Raw genomic sequence first — 21483 nt, 5'->3', positions numbered from 1 at the left:
GGGCGGATCCATCATGAATCTGCAAAAACGGATCCGTTACAATAATACAACCGCATGCATCCGTCATTAACGGATCCGTTTGTATTTGCTGTAAACGGATCCGTCCACATTAACTTACATTGTGTGCCAGGATCCGTTTGGCTCAGTTTCGTGAAGCGGACAGCAAAACGCTGCAGGCAGCGTTTTGGTGTCCGCCTCAACAGCAGAATGGAGACTGATCGGAGGCAAACTGATGCATTCTGAACGGAACCTTTTCCATTCACAATGCATTAGGGCAAAACTGATCCGTTTTGGACCGCTTGTGAGAGCCCATGACGGATCTCACAAACGGAAAGACAAAACGCGAGTGTGAAAGTAGCCTCATCCTGACTATTGAGCATACCTGCCAACATTTTAAATATAACAGCATTCACTAATAGCCCCTAATAAATATGAAACTAGTCGTATATGAAATATAGCAAAAATACTTTATTGATATAAAAATATATAACATAGGTGAAAACAAGGAGAGGGAGGCCACAAGGAAACCTTCACCTCTAAACCCCTGGTAGTTGAGACCACACAGGAGCAGCTACAGGTCAGAAGCCCAAGGGAAATATGGTAAATGGTGCCAACAAACAATATAAGTATATGCAGCCAAATTAAGTGCAAGATTTGAACATAATAGGACAAATGTTACATATATGAACACAGATATCCTGCAATCCTGTGGTGTGTGAGGGCCATGTGGAAATGGGAACTGTGGCCCGATGCCAGAGATGCGCAAAAGTACATAGTAACAGGTCCGCACAACAGAGCATGAATGCATGAGCTACATCACAAAATACTGCATTGGCGAATAATGGCTTGAATCAATTACCCATAGTGGACTGGTGACCCGAGGCTCCCGATGTGCTAGTGCCCCTATAAATAAAAAAAGGGAAAACATAAAAAAAATATACAAGTTACCCATACCCACACTCGATCTTCTACCAAGATCGAGAGCATAAACAACAATAAAAGAGTGCAATTATAGAAAGGACCTGAAACTATCTGCTTCAGTTAATCCCTGGGGGATCTCAGTTTTAAGCATAACTATCCATTTTGTCTCTCTTTGTAATAATACTTTTTTATTGTCCCCACCTCGGCAACCCAGAGTCACCCTATCAATACCTCTTGCTCTCAAGCCCCTAGGGTCAAAATTATGCTTTTCCTTAAAATGCAGGGCTATGGGTTGCAACTTCACCAAATCCTCCGTCCTCATTGTACCTGCCAGTTGAATTTTGCTGGCATGTTCCAAAATTCTCACCCGAAGCTCCCTAGTGGTCATGCCCATTTATATAAGATTACAAGGACATTCTATCAGGTAAATGACTGCTGTTGATCTTCAGTTAATGTGGTGTATTATCTGGTATTGCTTACTCCCATTGGAGTCTTTGAAAGTGGACAATCTCAACATATACCCACAGGCCTGACAGTTACCACATGGGAATGACCCCCATCTGGGGCCCCTGCTACCGAAAAAGTTACGCGTAACAAGTGGAACATAATGGCTTCTTGTAAGCAGGTCTCCCAAATTCTTGACCCTCTTCCATGTGATAAGAGGATAATCAGGGAGTGACCCCCTAAGGTCACTGTCTGATAGTAGGATGGGCCAGAATTGGGACATGATGTCCCAAATCTTCCCCCAGTGTGTGTTAAAAGATGTGATAAATCGTGGTTTACTATCACTATTCTTCTTTTTACTCACCAAAAGGGAATCTCTGGAGGAGGATTTTGCTCTTGAATAACCTTTCCTAATATCCCGCTGATTGTAACTCCTATTGCGGAATCTGTTGGAGAAGTCTTCAGACTGGGTCTTAAAGCGTTCTTCATCCCTCTCCCTGTGTAACAAAATATCCAGGAACTCGATATATTCCCGGCTGTATTTCCATGTCAATTTGATATTTAAATCATTGATGTTAAGTTGTTGAATGAAGCCGTTGAGTTCCACCAGAGGACCTTGCCAAATGAACAGGATATCGTTGATATACCTAGACCACGAGACCACCAAGTCATAGCCAGGTAAATTCTGGACAATCTCTCTTTCCCACAGCCCTAGGAACAGATTGGCATTAGAGGGCGCACAAGTTGCTCCCATAGCCGCGCCCTGGAGCTGTAGGAAGAGGCGGTCCTTAAAAATAAAATAATTATGCCTGAGTACAAAGTCCAGAATATTAATGACAAACTGTATCAGATCCGGTTCAAGATCCGTCATTTGTAAGAAATACCTGGCTGCTCGGATCCCGTGGTCATGGCATATCGACGTGTAGAGGGCCTCTACGTCACAAGTGATGAAAAGCATGTTATCCTCTAGAAAGACCCCAATAAACTTCCTAAGGACATCAGATGTGTCCTTTACATAGGATGGCAGGGTCTCCACACAGCCCCTCGGGTAAAAATCCGCAAACCTACTAGCCCGATTACAAAGACCCCCTATTCCAGACACAATCGGACAGCCTGGGGGTTGATCTTATCCTTGTGAACCTTGGGTAGCAGATAAAATGTGGGTGTTATTGGGTGGTCAACAACCAGGCCATATTTCAGTCTTGGTGTGAGTATGTTATTAACTACCCCAGACTGGAATATATGATCAGGTTCACTTTTGAATTTGATAGTCGGGTTGCTATCCAACCGTCTATAGCAATCCTTCTGATGTAACTGTCTGAAAGCTTCCCTCTCATACATCCGTGCCGGCCACAACACCACATTTCCACCTTTATCCGCCAGTTTAATCACGACATCCCTAAAGCCACGCAGTTGCGTGACGCTGGCCCCATGTGAGATTATGGTGGTCCACTTAATTCGTAAGAGATTCAAATTCCTTCTTTACCAACTTAACAAAGATGTCGACTGTAGGACAAATGTTACGAGGGGGTAATAGTTGTGAGCGGCGGCACAGATGCATGGGTAGCTTGGGAGAAAAAACCTCTTCCTGTTCATCCAGAAGAGACTGCAGGTCCTCCAGAGCTTGTTGTTCCATAGCTGATGGAAACTCTGGTGTGCCTGGTTTTTTACTAAAATGTTTTTTTAATAGAAGCTTTCTCCCAAATAATTCAAGATCTTTCACCGCAGTAAAAAGATCAAAGCCACTGGAGGGAGCAAATGTGAGACCTTTTTGGAGTACATCTATCTGTGATTTAGTCAACACATGTGTAGATAAATGAATTACCTTTAAAGGTAACCTGTCACCGAGATTTTGTGTATAGAGCTGAGGACATGGGTTGCTAGATGGCCTGTCATCTCAGGGACAGGACTCATCTCAGGTTAATTTGCATATGTATCAAATTGTTTTTTTTTTACACAATAAAAGCACACAGAGCTATGGGGACTGGGTACTGCGGATGTGCTAGCGGCCATCTATCCCAGTGACAGGTTCCTTTAATTCCTCCTTTGCCTCTTTCCGATCTGATTCATGTTTCTGGTTTGTCTTTTGGATCTGTGGGTGTTGGACACGTAGGGGTGCATTGCCCATTCTTGTCCATGAAGAAAAATCCTCAGGATTTATGAATTACAAAACACACGATGTGGCGTGGATGTCCAGACTTGGAACTATTTTTGGTGAAAATACCCCGATAGATTCAGAGACACGTAACATTAAGGACCTGAAACTAAAGATTAGGGATCTGCTTAAAAAACGCACCAAGGTTTGGTGGAACAAAGCGGTCCTAGAGAATTATCTGCAAAAGAACATCATCTCTAGGGGACTTAGGATTAAAGTCTTCCCAACTGTGGAGATGGCTGACGCCACTTTTGACTCCAGATGGGAAGAATCTTTGAATAAATGTTCTACAACCTTGATTGAGCTTCTGATTGGGTCCGACCATAAGTCACTGGAGCAGATCGAGAGAGATGTGGATGCAGTGACAAAGAAATTGCAGGAGTTACTTACTAAGGAGGAATTTGAAGGCTTTGATAGAAAATTGGAGGAAGATTTTTGTGCTTGGGAGAAAAATATACAGGATTTGAAAGCTAGAAAGTTCCAGAGAGATTGGGCTGACTTCCAAAATAAAAAAGTCTATTGTTGGCAACAGAAACGTGAGAGAATTGGCTCTATTACCCCCTCTCTATCAGGGACTTCAATTATCTCGGAGGAATCATTGTCACGAGGGTGTCAAGACCCACGCCTGACTCTGTTATACCCGGGGTCAGGAAGTCGCAGCGGTTGGCTGCGCGCTCTATGTAAGATAGGGCTGTTTCCTTATGGTAGCTTTCTGGGTTTGCTTTGCAACCCTTTTTGGCTCACTCAGGGATCCGTAGCTCCTTCTCCTCAGCTGTTCCTTGTCCAGCACTCCCAACCTCCTTATATTCCCCTCTCACACTTCTCTGGTTGCCAGATATAGAGCTTCCTGCCTGGACTTCTATACTGACCCCCTGGAGCTGTGTTGCTGCGTTCTCTGGTTGTTGGTCCAGAACGTTACCCTCCGGATCCCTGTTGGACCTTTGTGGTCTGCTGTGGTCGCCCACCTGGGTGTATGTGTTTGTCTGTATTGTCTGTCCTCTCCCTGGTGTTTCCCTCTTAGTGTCAGTGGTGCGGACTAGCGATCCCACCGGCCCGTTCACTATCTAGGGCTCATTCTAGGGAAAGCCAGGGTTTAGGCACGTGATCGCCGCACGGGTGAGGAACCCGTCTAGGGACGTCAGGGCAGTCAGGTGCCAGCCGCAAGGTGAGTCAGGGGTCACCACCTTTCCCTCTCCCTTGGGCAGGGCTTTCCCTTTTCCCTCCCTGTGCGTGACGCCGGTCATTACAATCATGTGGAGATAATTTTTTAGAAGGACAGAGGGTGCTGGAAAATGGAGTAGAACGGGCAATGCCCCCCTACGTTTCCAACACCCCCATCCAAAAGACAAACCAGAAACATCAATCAGATCGGAAAGAGGCACAGGAGGAATTAAAGGTAATTAATTTATCTACACATGTGTTACTAAATCACAGATAGATGTACTCCAAAAGGGTCTCACATTTGCTCCCTCCAGTGGCTTTGATCTTTTCACTGGGGTGAAAGATCTTGAATTATTTGGGAGAAAACTTCTATTAAAAAAACATTTTAGTAAAAAACCAGGCACACCAGAGTTTCCATCAGCTATGGAACAACAAGCTCTGGATGACCCGCAGTCTCTTCTGGACGAACAGGAAGAGGTTTCTTCTCCCAAGCTACCCATGCATCTGTGCCGCCGCTCACAGCTATTCCCCCCTCGTAACATTTGTCCTACAGTCGACATCTTTGTTAAGTTGGTAAAGAAGAAATTTGAATCTCTTACGATTAAAGTGGACCACCATAATCTCACATGGGGCCAGCGTCACACAATTAAAGAACTGCGTGGCTTTAGGGATGTCGTGATTAAACTGGTGGATAAAGGGGGAAATGTGGTGTTGTGGCCGGCATAGATGTATGAGAGGGAAGCTTTCAGACAGTTACATCAGAAGGATTGCTATAGACGGTTGGATAGCAACCCGACCATCAAATTCAAAAGTGAACTTGATCATATATTAAAGTCTGGGGTGGTTAATAACATACTCACACCAAGACTGAAAAATTGTCTGGTTGTTGACCACCCAATAACACCCACATTTTATCTGCTACCCAAGTTTCACAAGGATAAGATCAACCCCCAGGATGTCTGATTGTGTCCAGAATAGGGGTTCTTTGTGAGCAGGCTAGTAGGTTTGTGGATTTTTACGTGAGGGGCTGTGTGGAGACCCTGCCATCCTATGTAATGGAAACATCTGATGTCCTTAGGAAGTTCAATGGGGTCTTTCTAGAGGATAACATGCTTTTTGTCACTTGTGACGTAGAGGCCCTCTACACGTCGATATGCCATGACCACGGGATCCGAGCAGCCAGGTATTTCTTACAAATGACGGATCTTGAAACGGATCTGATACAGTTTGTCATTAATATTCTGGACTTTGGCATAATTATTTTATTTTTAAGGACCGCCTCTTCCTACAGCTTCAGGGCACGGCTATGGGGGCGACTTATGCGCCCTCTTATGCCAATCTGTTCCTGGGGCTGTGGGAAAGAGAGATTGTCCAGAATTTGCCAGGCTATGACTTGGTGGTCTCGTGGTCTAGGTATATCAACGATATCCTGTTCATTTGGCAAGGTCCTCTGGTGGAACTCAACGACTTCATTCAACAACTTAACATCAATGATTTAAATATCAAATTGACATGAAAATACAGCCGGGAATATATCGAGTTCCTGGATAATTTGTTACGCAGGGAGAGGGATGGCAGTGTCTCCACAGACCTCTTCAGGAAACCTACAGCAACAAATGCCTTATTACATGCCAATTCCTCTCACTACCCGCAGACTATCAAAGCCATACCTACTGGCCAGTTTTTAAGATTACGTCGGATCTGCTCCAGTGACGAACGCTTTAAGACCCAGTCTGAAGACCTCTCCAACAGATTCCGCAATAGCGGTTACAATCAACAGGATATTAGGAAAGGTTATTCAAGAGCAAAATCCTCCTCCAGAGATTCCCTTTTGGTGAGTAAAAAGAAGAATAGTGATATTAAACCGCGATTTATCACATCTTTTAACACACACTGGGGGAAGATTCGGGACATCATGTCCCAATTCTGGCCCATCCTACTATCAGACAGTGACCTTAGGGGGTCACTCCCTGATTATCATCTTATCACATGAAAGAGGGCCAAGAATTTGGGTGACCTGCTTGCAAGAAGCCATTATGTGGTTACGCGTAACTTTTTCGGTAGCAGGGGCCCCAGATGGGGGTCATTCCCATGTGGTAACTGTCAGGCCTGAGGGTATATGTTGAGATTGTCCACTTTCAAAGACTTCAATGGGATTAAGGAATACCAGATAGTACACCACATTAACTGAAGATCAACAGCAGTCATTTACCTGATAGAATGTCCTTGTAATCTTATATATGTGGGCATGACCACTAGGGAGCTTCGGGTGAGAATTTTGGAACATGCCAGCAAAATTCGACTGGCAGGTACAATGAGGACGGAGGATTTGTCGAAGTTGCAACCCATAGCCCTGCATTTTAAGAAAAAGCATAATTGAGACCCTAGGGGCTTGAGAGCAAGAGGTATTGATAGGGTGACTGTGTTGCCGAGGTGGGGACAATAAAAAAGTATTATTACAAAGAGAGACAAAATGGATAGTTATGCTTAAAAATGAGATCCCCCAGGGATTAACTGAAGCAGATAGTTTCAGGTCCTTTCTATAATTGCACTCTTTTATTGTCATTTATGCTCTCGATCTTGGTAGAAGATCGAGTGTGGGTATGGGTTACTTGTATTTTTTTCTTATGTTTTCCCTTTTTCTATTTATAGGGGCACTAGCACATCGGGAGCCTCGGGTCACTAGTCCACTATGGGTAATTGATTCAAGCCATTATTTGCAAATGCAGTATTTTGTGATGTAGCTCATGCATTCATGCTCTGTTGTGCGGACCTGTTACTATGTAATTTTGTGCATCTCTGGCATCGGGCCACGGTTCCTGTTTCCACATAGACCCTCACACACCACAGGATTGCAGGATATCTGTGTTCATATATGTAACATTTGTCCTATTATGTTCAAATCTTGCACTTAATTTGGTTGCATATACTTATATTGTTTGTTGGCACCATTTACCATATTTACCTTGGGCTTCTGACCTGTAGCTGCTCCTGTGTGGTCTCTACTACCAGGGGTTTAGGGGTGAAGGGGTCCTTGTGGCCTCCCTCCCCTTGTTTTCACCGGTTATATAGCTTTATATCAATAAAGTATTTTTGCTATATTTCATATGCAACTATTTTCATATTTATTAGGGGCTATTAGTGAGTGCTGTTATAGGAGTTGTACTGTATGAGTCTTGGCCCTTCTCACTTTTTCTTTGTTATATCTGAAGTACGTGTTGGTTCTAAACATTTTAAAGTTGGCTTTAAACTTTGGTCATCACATGATCCATCACATGATCTTTTACCATGGTGATGGATCATGTAATGACCGGAGTGACGTCACCAAAGGTCCTTTACCTGTAATTAATGCTCACCACAGGTCCTGTTCAGCAAAGGAGACAGAAGGAGATGCCAGAATGCTATTATTTTCCCTTATAACTATGTTATAAGGGGAAATAATACAATCTACAGAACACCGATCCCAAGCCCGAACTTCTGTTTGGGTACCAAACATGCGCGATTTTTCTCACGCACTCGCGCCGAAAAATCGCGGGTGTTCCCGCAACGCACCCGCACATTTTCCCGCAACGCCCGTGTGAACCCATCCTTATAGTCTGACCCCACCCTTCTGACTATGCGGTAGATAGCTTCATTTGGGTTTGGCTGAGCTGGTGTAAGTTTGTCTCTGTGTTCCTGCTCCTCTGTCTCTCGCGTTTGTTTGTGTTTGTTATATTCCCTGTTGTTTGTATCTGGGCCTGAGACAGAGACTTCTATTCATCCATCTGGGGTGAAGGGGTATCTCTGGTCCTAACCTTTTCCAGGGCCTAATAGGGATGAAAAGTCCTAGGTATCCCGCATATGAATATTCCTACCTTCAGGGCCTATTTATATTGATAGATAGTTAGGGCCCGGATTAGGGTTGTCTAGGAGGTGACCTGTTTCTTCGCTAGTTTCCATGCCCAGTTACTGTTCCCCTTCGCTCCTGTGTTCAGTGTGGAGTTTCCCCCTAAGCTGATCGTGACACATCAGCTGTGTGTTGTCTGTCCCTTTATAGAGCACTTTTCCCAATTTGTGTGTCACCTTACCCCATTTGTATGGTTCCCTGTTCCCCACAAGGCAATTAGGGCATCCGGGTTGAATCTAATAACGAAGAATCCTGGCACCACATATAGTTATAATACATTGAGGGCTGAAAGGCATATTACTGGTTGCAGTATGAACTTGACCTTATGGCATATTGGGGGAGATGTATCAAGACTGACATTGCAATAGTTCAATCTTGATACACTGTGTGCTAGAGTGAGATGACCCAAAGTTATTAAAGGGGTTATCCCATGATTAATGTAAAATAAATTAAAATCAGACCTCATATAGTACATGCCAATCTCTTTCAAACAAAGCTAGAACCACATGTACCTCACATTGATCCAGAGATCTCCCCATTCATTGCTCTGCTAGATTTTCTATCAAGTTGGCAGCTCAATGGGAGTGTCTTTTCTGCTGCAGCTCAGGGGGCGTGTCCATACTCTCCCTATCACAGCTGAGGAGGCAGTTGAAAGATGAAACTGAGCATGTGCGGCCATCTCTGTTTGCAGGACAAAGAAATAAGAAAAAAACAAATAGCAGGTGGTGCTATACAGATAGATTTTATTGAAGTTAGCTATAGAACATTTCTAATTAAATACAATTACAAAAGTATTCTGATCCAGGTGCTGGTTTGAAAACTGTAGAATATCTTTAGTCGGACAATCCCTTTAAGAGGCAGATGCATCTCTGGCACTCAGTGCTCTAGAAACTCAAATCTACATGAGCTAGCCAGTTTCCGGCGTAAATTATAATAAATCCAGTTGTCCGAGAGAGGCCCTGCCCCCAACATTAAGCCCTGTCCTTTTCCCGTCACTCTGGAAAAGTGGTAAGAAGTGCTAAAAGTTGCAAATTATGTTGTTAAAAACCTAAGTAAATCTTTCCCATTGTATCTGTCTAACTTTTGCAAGACCTGGTTAGTTCAGGAAAGGCTAACAGAACAAAAGCGTCATTGAGATAGCTTCACTTTTTAGCACAGAACGTTGAGATCTTTCCACCTTCAAAAGAGGAACAGCAAGAAAATAAAAAAAAAATATATATATAGAATATGTAAAAGTCAAATAAAAGCATCAAAACTGGAGATTGAGAGATTTATTGCCAAAGAGATTAAAAACTAACCCTAAAATGTTCTTCAATTATATAAATAGTAAAACGTATAAATCTGAAGGTGTTGGCCCTCTACCGAGTAATGAGGGGGGAGTTGCAGACAGCGATGAGGAGAAAGCAAAGCTATTAAATGTTTTTTTTTTTCTCCACTGTATTCACAGATGAAATCAGATGAAATGTAGTATGTAACAGTAAATTCCTCATTAAAAGTGCTGTATCTGACCCAGGAAGATGTACAGAGGCGCCTTAAAAAGATGAAAATAGACAAATCAAACGGACCAGATGGCATACACCCCCGTATTATAAGAGAATTAAGTAATGTCAAAGCCAGACCCTTATTTCTGATATTTAAGGACTCTATACTGACAGGGAGTGTTCCACAGGATTGGCGCATAGCATTTGTGGTGCCAATATTCTAAAAAAAAGGTCCAAAAACAGAGCCCGGAAACTATAGGCCGGTAAGTTTAACATCTGTCGTGGGTAAACTGTTTGAAGAGATGCTATCTTGGAGTACCTCAATGAAAATAAGCAAATAACGCCATATCAGCATGGCTTCATGAGGGATCGGTTATGTCAAACTAATTAAATCAGTTTCTGTGAGGAGGTAAGTTCTAGACTTCACCGCAACTAATCAATAGATGTCATATATCTGGACTTCTCCAAATCATTTGACATTGTACAGCATAAAAGGTTTATATATTATATGAGAATGCTCGGACTGGGAGAAAATGTCTGAATGTGGGTAAGTAACTGGCTCAATGATAGAAAACAGAGGGTGGTTATTAACGGCACATACTCAGATTGGGTCACTGTCACTAGCGGAGTACCTCAGGGGTCAGTATTGGGCCCTATTCTCTTCAATATATTTATTAATGATCTTGTAGAAGGCTTGCACAGTAAAAAAAAATTTTTTGCAGATGACACTAAACTGTGTAAAGTAATTAACACTGAAGAGGACAGTATACTGCTACAGAGGGATCTGGATAGATTGGAGGCTTGGGCAGAGAAGTGGCAGATGAGGTTTAACACTGACAAATGTAAGGTTATGCACATGGGAAAGAATAATGCAAGTCACCCGTACATACTAAATGGTAAAACACTGGGTAACACTGACATGGAAAAGGACCTATGAATCTTAGTGAACAGCAAACTAAGCAGTGAAAGCCAGTGTCAGGCAGCTGCTGCCAAGGCCAATAAGATAATGGGTTGCATCAAAAGGGGCATAGATTAGTGATGAGCGGGAGGTGCCATATTCGATTTTCGCGATATTTCGCGAATATTCGCATGAATATTCGTGTTATATTCGTCGAAATCGAATATTCGCAATTATTCCAATTATCGCGAAATTATTTTTTCGCATATTGCGAAAATTTATCTTGATAGTATAAGGCAACGTTCCTATGCTAATGACTATGGCTAGGCTAATATGTGTATTTTACGAAATTTCGTAATATTGCTCTAACTTCGTCTCTTAGAATATTACGAATATTCTAAAAGACGAAGTTAGAGCAATATTAAGAACATTTGCAAAAGTCGAAATTGCGATGCGAGTAATATAACACGAAATAGTCGCATGAAGATTTAAACTTAGCACTGCTATATTCCATATTCTAGCCTAATATGGAATATAGCAGTGCTAAGTTTAAATCTTCATGCGACTATTTCGTGTTATATTACTCGCATCGCAATTTCGACTTTTGCAAATGTTCTTAATATTGCTCTAACTTCGTCTTTTAGAATATTCGTAATATTCTTAAAGGCGAAGTTAGAGCAATATTACGAAATTTCGTAAAATACACATAGATTGTATTTAAGCTAATATACTGCTATAGTAATAATTTTTAACAGTGTACATATTTTACAAAACTTAAGTTCAGAAGAGGCATAAAAAAGTTACAGGAAAAAAAAGGGATTATAGCACTATATTAGCTAAATTACAATCTATATGTGTATTTTACGAAATTTCGTAATATTGGTCTAACTTCGTCTTTTAGAATATTCGTAATATTCTAAGTGACGAAGTTAGAGCAATATTACGAAATTTCTAAAAGACGAAGTTAGAGCAATATTAAGAACATTTGAAAAAGTCGAAATTGCGATGCGACTAATATAACACGAAATATTCGCATGAAGATTTCAACTTAGCACTGCTATACTCCATATTCTAGCCTAATATGGAATATAGCAGTGCTAACTTAGCACAGCTATATTCCATATTAGGCTAGAATATGGAGTATAGCAGTGCTAAGTTGAAATCTTCATGCGAATATTTCGTGTTATATTACTCGCATCGCAATTGCGACTATTGCGAAATTTCGTAAAATACACATATAGATTAGATTGTAATTTAGCTAATATGGAATATAGCAGTAAGTTGAAAACGCCACTGACTGGAGCAGCCAGGAAGCCAGGAATCCAAAGGACAGGTAAGAACAACTTTAGGGAAGTGGGAAAGAAAAAAATATAATAATAATAAAAAAAAAAATAAAAAAAACGAATATTCGATTTCGCGAATATATAGAACGATATTCTAAATATTCGCGAAATCTCGAAATTGCGATATTCGAGAAAAAAATTCGCAATTCGAATATTCGCGCTCAACACTAGCATAGATGCCCGTGATAAGAACATAGTCCTACCACTTTACAAATCGCTAGTCAGACCACACATGGAGTACTGTGTACTGTTCTGGGCTCCTATGAAGAAGACAGACATAGCAGAGCTGAGAGGGTTCTGAGGAGGGCAACTAAAGTAATAACTGGAATGGGGCAACTACAGTACCCTGAAAGATTATCAAAATTAGGGTTATTCACTTTAGGAAAAAGACGACTGAGGGGAGATCTAATTACTAGGGATGTCCCGATACCATTTTTTTAAGACTGAGTACGAGTACCGATACTTTTATTTAAGTACTCACCGATACCAATTACCGATACTAATTTTAACAATAAAATACACACACATGTATTTTCTGACCACTGACCAACCAAAAGGCCCAAAAACAGAACTATAACATTCCAAGGAGACATTATACTGTATGGGGCAGCCACAAAGAGACGTTATACTGTATGGGGCAGCCACAAAGAGACGTTATACTGTATGGGGCAGCCACAAGGAGATGTTATACTGTATGGAGGGCAGCCACAAGGAGACGTTATACTGTATGGGGCAGCCACAAGGAGATGTTATACTGTATGGAGGGCAGCCACAAGGAGACGTTATACTGTATGGGGCAGCCACAAAGAGACGTTATACTGTATGGGGCAGCCACAAGGAGATGTTATACTGTATGGGGCAGCCACAAGGAGATGTTATACTGTATGGAGGGCAGCCACAAGGAGACGTTATACTGTATGGGGGGCAGCCACAAGGAGACATTATACTGTATGGGGCAGCCACAAGGAGACGTTATACTGTATGGGGGGCAGCTACAAGGAGACATTATACTGTATGGGGCAGCCACAAAGAGACGTTATACTGTATGGGGCAGCCACAAGGAGATGTTATACTGTATGGAGGGCAGCCACAAGGAGACGTTATACTGTATGGGGCAGCCACAAGGAGATGTTATACTGTATGGAGGGCAGCCACAAGGAGACGTTATACTGTATGGGGCAGCCACAAAGAGACGTTATACTGTATGGGGCAGCCACAAGGAGATGTTATACTGTATGGGGCAGCCACAAGGAGATGTTATACTGTATGGAGGGCAGCCACAAGGAGACGTTATACTGTATGGGGGGCAGCCACAAGGAGACATTATACTGTATGGGGCAGCCACAAGGAGACGTTATACTGTATGGGGGGCAGCTACAAGGAGACATTATACTGTATGGGGCAGCCACAAAGAGACGTTATACTGTATGGGGCAGCCACAAGGAGATGTTATACTGTATGGAGGGCAGCCACAAGGAGATGTTATACTGTATGGGGGTCAGCCACAAGGAGACGTTATACTGTATGGGGGGCAGCCACAAGGAGACGTTATACTGTATGGGGTCAGCCACAAGGAGACATTATACTGTATGGGGGCAGCCACAAGGAGACGTTATACTGTATGGGGGCAGCCACAAGGAGACGTTATACTGTATGGGGTCAGCCACAAGGAGACGTTATACTGTATGGGGGCAGCCACAAGGAAACGTTATACTGTATGGGGTCAGCCACAAGGAGACATTATACTGTATGGGGGCAGCCACAAGGAAACGTTATACTGTATGGGGTCAGCCACAAGGAGACGTTATACTGTATGGGGTCAGCCACAAGGAGACGTTATACTGTATGGGGTCAGCCACAAGGAGACGTTATACTGTATAGGGTCAGCCACAAGGAGACGTTATACTGTATGGGGGCAGCCACAAGGAGACGTTATACTGTATGGGGGCGGCCACAAGGAGACGTTATACTGTATGGGGGCGGCCACAAGGAGACGTTATACTGTATGGGGGGCAGCCACAAGGAGACGTTATACTGTATGGGGGCAGCCACAAGGAGACGTTATACTGTATGGGGGCAGCCACAAGGAAACGTTATACTGTATGGGGGCAGCCACAAGGAGACGTTATACTGTATAGGGGCGGCCACAAGGAGACATTATACTGCATGGGGGCAGCCACAAGGAGATGTTATACTGTATGGGGCAGCCACAAGGAGACGTTATACTGCATGGGGCGGCCACAAGGAGACGTTATACTGTATGGGGGCAGCCACAAGGAGACGTTATACTGTATGGGGGCAGCCACAAAGAGACGTTATACTGTATGGGGGCGGCCACAAGGAGACGTTATACTGTATGGGGGCGGCCACAAGGAGACGTTATACTGTATGGGGGGCAGCCACAAGGAGACGTTATACTGTATGGGGGCAGCCACAAGGAGACGTTATACTGTATGGGGGCAGCCACAAGGAAACGTTATACTGTATAGGGGCAGCCACAAGGAGACATTATACTGCATGGGGGCAGCCACAAGGAGACGTTATACTGCATGGGGCGGCCACAAGGAGACGTTATACTGTATGGGGGCAGCCACAAGGAGACGTTATACTGTATGGGGGCAGCCACAAGGAGACGTTATACTGTATGGGGGCAGCTACAAGGAGACGTTATACTGTATGGGGGCAGCTACAAGAAGACGTTACACTGTATGGGGGGTGGCCACAAGGAGACGTTATACTGCATGGGGCAGCCACAAGGAGACGTTATACTGTATGGGGGCAGCCACAAGGAGATGTTATACTGTATGGGGGCAGCCACAAGGAGACGTTACACTGTATGGGGACGGCCACAAGGAGACATTATACTGTATGGGGGCAGCTACAAGGAGAGGTTATACTGTATGGGGGCGGCCACAAGGAGACGTTACACTGTATGGGGGCAGCCACAAGGAGACGTTATACTGTATGGGGACGGCCACAAGGAGACATTACACTGTATGGGGCGGCCACAAGGAGACGCTACTGTAAGGAGTCAGGACAACAATTTTTGAAGCCCCCCTCCTCAGTATAATAGTCTTGTGGCCATCATACAGTAATGTATATTTCTTCTTGCCCTAATGCCTGCTTTTAGAGATCAATGTGCAGCTTGCAGGCAGGAAGGGAAGGACCAGGCCATAGAAGACAGACACTATCACCTTTAGAGGGACTCGCTCCTGGCAAACACAGCTCTGCTGCAGTGAATGCAGTGGAGCAGACTGATGTAATTACAATGTATAGTTATTGCAGGGACTCAGAGAATCGTCTGAGAGTTTATTAGTTAAAAGAATCTAATGAGTCACAGACTGTGTCACCGAGTCCCTGCCAGACTTCCTGCTCTGCTACATGCACCCTGTACACACACAGCTCCACTACATGCTATGCTAATAATGCCGCCCCCTTCCCCCGGACGGACTTACAGGGAGCCGCAGAGCAGACTATTCTCTGAGTCCCTGCACTACGCTCCCTGTGCTGTGAGTCTCTGATTGGTTGGAGGGCGGGGAGGGGCGGGGCGGAGCTAGCTTCCACTGTCGGCTCCTATTACTCTGCCTGCTGCTGCCCTCTGAAGCTGTGCGAGGTGCAGGGGCCGCGGACTGACACAGACACATAGAAGCGGCGCACAGGTATCGGCAGTGGTATCGGGGACATTTGCACGAGTACATGTATTCGTGCAAATGCCCGGTATCGGTCCCGATACCGATACTGGTATCGGTATCGGGACATCCCTACTAATTACTATGTATAAATATATCAGGGGTCAGTACAGAGATCTCTCCCATCATCTATTTATCCCCAGGACTGTGACTGTGACGAGGGGACATCCTCTGCGTCGGGAGGAAAGAAGGTTTGTACACAAACATAGAAGCGGATTCTTTACGGTAAGAGCAGTGAGACTATGGAACTCTCTGCCTGAGGAGGTGGTGATGGTGAGTACAATAAAGGAATTCAAGAGGGGCCTGGATGTATTTCTGGAGCGTAATAATATTACAGGCTCTAGCTACTAGAGAGGGGTCGTTGATCCAGGGAGTTATTCTGATTGCCTGATTGGAGTCGGGAAGGAATTTTTTTCCCCCTAAAGTGAGGGAAATTGACTTCTACCTCACAGGGTTTTTTGCCTTCCTCTGGATCAACTTGCAGGATGACAGGTCGAACTAGATGGACGTATGTTACTATGTATATTGTTACATCAAGGGATTATCAAGCACTTTTGATAACTAATTGCAAAGTAAGAATCCATACTGTACAACAAAGTATTATGTCTGCCAGTTCTGGCCAATAGAGGACACAGCTTAGAACTGTAATGGTAATAATCCTGATAACCCAGTGTGCTCTCAAGCATTTACAAGTCGTTTTAGAACAGAGGAGTTTTCTGATTTTATACAAGTTGTCTATTTTATGTTAATAATATATCCTAAGTAACTTAACTATGTTATTAACTATATTGGGGATCATTTACAAACAGATATACACCACTTTTGTGGCGTATATCTGGTGCAGATTCTGTTGCACACCATGTTGCGGCAGAATCTGCGACTTCTTCCTCGCTTACACCAGGTCTAAAAAAAAAGGGGACGCGGTGTATTCGATCTACCGCAAGCGCAGGGGCTTATTAAAACACCGCTCTTAATAAATGTGCCCCATTATTTCTCTAATAGCAAATGATTTGAACAGTTTGGCATATACAGTATTTGTCGCAGATTCAGTCTCAAAGGGGATTTGGGCCGAATTTGTGTCTTCTTCTCCATCCATGCCACATATGCCAGTTCTAAAAAAAAGGGGGCATGGTATGGGCGGGGAATCCGTTCAGCTCGTCTCATCAATCATTTTCCATTCATGTTTTAGGCGTAGATTTAGGCCGGAGGTGAATGCGCTCTATACAGCTTAAGCGCCTCAAGCGCCAGAGCAGGATTATTAAAATCAACGTCTAAAACACCGGTCTTAATAGTTGACCCCATATGTTACTGCAGATAGACTTGCAACCACGTAACTGACCTTATGTAGGGTTCTGGGGTTGATAATAGAGAGTTTAAAATAGGCAAAAGAGCTAGGAGAGGGACTGTCAACCTTCACCACTCCTGCTGCTGTGAAACTGCTACTCCCACCATTCACACTTGCTCTGTGAGCACTTAGTTCTCTTCCTAGGCCATGTCATGTCATGTCCATTGGTCACATGGTCTAAGCGCAGCTCAGCCCCATTCAAGTGAATGGGGCTGAGCTGCAATGTCAAACACAGCCACTATACAGCATACGGCGCTGTGCTTGGTAAGCTGTGATGAGGCTGCAGTGCTCCTAGGAGTATGGCGGCCTCCTTAAACAGCTGATTGGCGGGGATACTGAGAGTCAGACCCCCGCTGATTGGTAACCAATATGTAAATCCCGCAAAAAAACCTTTAAAGATAGGGGGCGGAGCCAACGGAGCATGGTGGAGGACGCTTGAACCTTGAGCTCCTCGCCACACTACCTGGCTTATTAGCTACAACAGCGTTTATCACTGCCAAACCATGGGCAAACCCAGCAAGGAGAGAGGGAAGGAAGCGGAGGCCACTCCGAGGGTCAAAAAGTCGCATGGCGACATGAATAAATTCTTTCAGAAGAAGCTGTCCCTCACGGCCAAACGCGGCAAAATGGCGCCGGCTGATTACAGTGACGCGGCGCATGAAGAGGAAGACTCGGACGGCGCAAGTTCATATGCTCATTCCGAACCTCAAGACCGGGAGAACCCGATGCCTATTACCAGGTCCTTTTTGAAGCACACTCTGGCGCAAGCCCTCTCACCAGTTATGAAGGAACTGGCCGATATAAAAACTGAAGTGACCCACGTGGGGCAAAGAGTTGAGGCCTTGGAGGAAGTGCAAGCTGTGGTCATCCAACACAGTAAAGGTATGCAATCTCAAATGCAAGCGCTGCGCACTAGGGCTGTCGAATATAATCGATGCATCGATGCATCGCGATTCGACCCCCGGCGATTCTGCATCGATGCGGTTGCTTTAAATAATCGATGCATGTTGATGACGTCAGCGTCGCGTCCGCCGTGCAGCCGAGTCGGAAAAAAGTTTTTGGGCGCCTTCTTTCCCGCCTCCCGCCTCCCGCTGACGTGTCAGAGGGGGTGGCCACAACATTGAGTGAGCCAGGTCTGACTGAGTGAGGAGGAGCCGGAGGCGTGGTTTCCGCGCATCTCCGGCTCCCAGTCAGACACTCAGAAGCAGGCGGCAGTGCGGACGTGCGGTGGCTGGCGGCGAGGTAAGTTCTGTCACCTATGAGTATGTAATATCTACCTCCAAAGCGCCTGCCACCTACACAGCATATACACCCACCTACCGCCTGCCACCTACACAGCTCATATTGCCGCTTCTCATACCTTTGCCGCCCGCGCCATGTTTCTTCTTTATTTTTTTCGGTTGTGTCTCTTCTTATTCTTCCCCTCCGTCTACTACAGTGGACGGAACTTTAGGTTCCGGGTCTATGAAAGGCGGTCAAACAGCGGCCCCTAGTGGCCAGTCTGGGAATGTCTACATTTATCTCACTCTATTGGAGATTGCTCCCAGCAGGAGGTGATCCACACTGACAACTCTCAGCTAAGGGCAGGGATCTGAAACTGCTGGGGTGTCAGATTTACTGACAGTTACTGATCCTGCACCATCAGAGCCCCTTCACACGTGTATCAGTCCCTACTGAGAGGATGGTTATTGTGGATACAATGTAGCAGACACAGGATCTATCAACCTGAAACCTCCAGGACTAACATACTGATGGTCTCTCAGGTTCTTTCACACTTGCGTTTTTCTTTTCCGGCATAGAGTTCCGTCCTAGGAGCTCAATACCGGAAAAGAACTGACCAGTTTTATCCTAATGCATTCTGAATGGAGAGCAATCCGTTCAGGAGGCATCAGTTCAGTCCCTCTTACGTTTTTTGACCGGAGAGAATACCGCAGCATGCTACAGTTTTCTCTCCTGCCAAAAATCCTGAACACTTGCCGGATCCAGCTTTAAACTTATATTGAAATGTATTAGTGCCAGATCCGGCATTAAAATTGCTGCATTGACGGATCCGTTCTTCCGATCTGCGCAGACCTTTAAATCTGTGAAAAAAATAAACACCGGATCCGTTTTTCCAGATGACACCGGAGAGACAGATCCGGTATTTCAATGCATTTGTCAGACGGATCCGCCTGACAAATGCATCCGTTTGCGTCCAGATTGCCGGAATCCTCTGAAAAACAAGGGGACTTGGGTAATAATCTTGATGCATCGTGATGCATCGCCGAATCGAATCGCATCGAATCGTGAGACGAGTGAAGATGCGCAGCCCTACTGCGCACACAAGTAAATAATGCATACCTGTATCTTGAGGACCAAGAAAATAGAGGTCGTCGAAAGAATGTGAGACTGAGAGGGATACCGGAGACGGTCTCTTCTGAAGACCTGACTGAAACGGTCCGCAGTGTTTTTGCCATGCTGCTGGGACCAGATCGCGCAGCAACCATTATAATAGAAAGGGCCCACAGAGCCCTGCGTCCAAAGCCTCCAGCAGGCGATCCTCCTCGGGACACCATATGCGCCTTGCTTAATTTTCTGGACACTGCAGAAGTTCTAAGAGCGGCGAGAGAAAAGGAAGAAGTTCTTCTTGAAAACAACAAGATCCTGCTATTTCAGGACTTAGCCGCAAGCACCCTTGCTAAACGCAGGGCTCTGAAACCGCTGACGGCGGAATTGAGGGCGAGGAAGCTCCCCTTGAGATGGCTGTTTCCATTTGGTCTCAGTACCACAATAAATGGTAAACAGTTTTTGGTGAAACATCCAGACGATTTGCAAAAGATCTGGGAAGCTTTGGATATCGCACCGATGGAAATAACACCCTGGTTGCCGGTGGCAGATACTGACGAACTCCCCAAGTTAACAGCTCCCTCTCCATGGAACCGAACAGGGAAGTTCAAATCCCCTAAGAAGAGAGCGGGTCCTGCGGACTGAGATTCCTCACGTGAGACATTCACATCCTTGCCTAACCCTTTATTTTTTAGGGCTATATGAAGGGACTGGAAATCACAGTTATTTTTTGTTTGATTGCTGTTACCTATTTATGCGGGTTTATGATAATGATATCCTGGGTCAGGGGATACGGTGCCATTACAAGATGAAATTGTCAACACAATTGAGGGTTACTGTTCCACATATAGAGTGTTCTGAGTGATGGCTATGAGGATGATAATAATTGTGTCACCCTGACAGGGGATAAAGAACCCAGAAACAGACCTGCAGTTATATATATACACTGGTATGGTTCCCTTCATGTATCCGGTTAACATGGGGCAGTTATATTATACCCAAGCCAGGGAGGTTGTGCTCCGGATGAGATCGTGGCTCTCACCAATAAGTTACCTCCCCCCACATACATCACCATGTATGTCATTTCTGTTGCCTACGATAGTAGGTTTACGGCTTACCTCATCTTCTATGAGGAACTGATGTTAGTTTTAGTTATTTATTTGTTTTCCCTCCGGTCAGTTCAGGAATGGATGTTAATGCTTCTTGTGTGCTGGATCCGATTTACATATGGCTAAAGTCACGGTAGTGACTCTGAATGTGAATGGGATGAACACGCCGCAAAAACGCAGCCAGATATATCACATGCTTAGGAAAGAAAAAGCGGACATCACGTTTTTTACAAGAAACACACTACAGGCATTTACATGTCCCCAATATGGTGAATAAGCACTTTAACAATTGGTATCATGCTACTTATACGTCAGCAGCCAGAGTAGTTTCTATAGGGATCAACAGTGGTATACCCTTAGTAGTGCTAGATAAGAGAATAGATCCTGAAGGCAGATATTTGTTCATAAAAGGGAGAATTTTGAATTCCATGGTTACGCTCGCTACCTTGTATGCCCCTAATGTTAAACAGGTATCATGGGTGGTCCAGACATTAGAAGCTCTTAAGACATTTACCGAGGGGACCCTCATTGTAGGGGGGGATCTCAATCTAGCTTTAGACTTTTCAAAAGATTCCACTTCCAAACAGGCTTCTATCCCCAAGAAACAGATCCGAAGGATTCAAATTAGTCTTGCGGATTTGGGTATCTCTGACATCTGGAGGATACTCCACCCGTGTGAGAAAGATTATACGTATTTTTCCCAAGTTCACAGATCCTATCACCGAT

The 21483-nt window shown here is 44.5% G+C and overlaps 1 long non-coding RNA gene across 1 annotated transcript; it reads right to left on the bottom strand.

Moving 5' to 3' along the window:
- Positions 1 to 339: 339 nt before the first annotated feature.
- LOC121008558 lies at positions 340 to 19202 on the bottom strand. The gene is made up of 3 exons (XR_005780597.1): positions 19069 to 19202; positions 6352 to 6354; positions 340 to 359 (listed from the first exon to the last, which is right to left on the bottom strand). It is a non-coding gene; the product is annotated as an uncharacterized LOC121008558 (long non-coding RNA).
- Between the last annotated feature and the right edge of the window lie 2281 nt (positions 19203 to 21483).

The sequence above is a fragment of the Bufo bufo genome, chromosome 7 (assembly GCF_905171765.1).
Source record: "Bufo bufo chromosome 7, aBufBuf1.1, whole genome shotgun sequence".
Classification (NCBI taxonomy): domain Eukaryota; kingdom Metazoa; phylum Chordata; class Amphibia; order Anura; family Bufonidae; genus Bufo; species Bufo bufo.
This window is presented reverse-complemented; position numbering and strand designations above follow the sequence as displayed.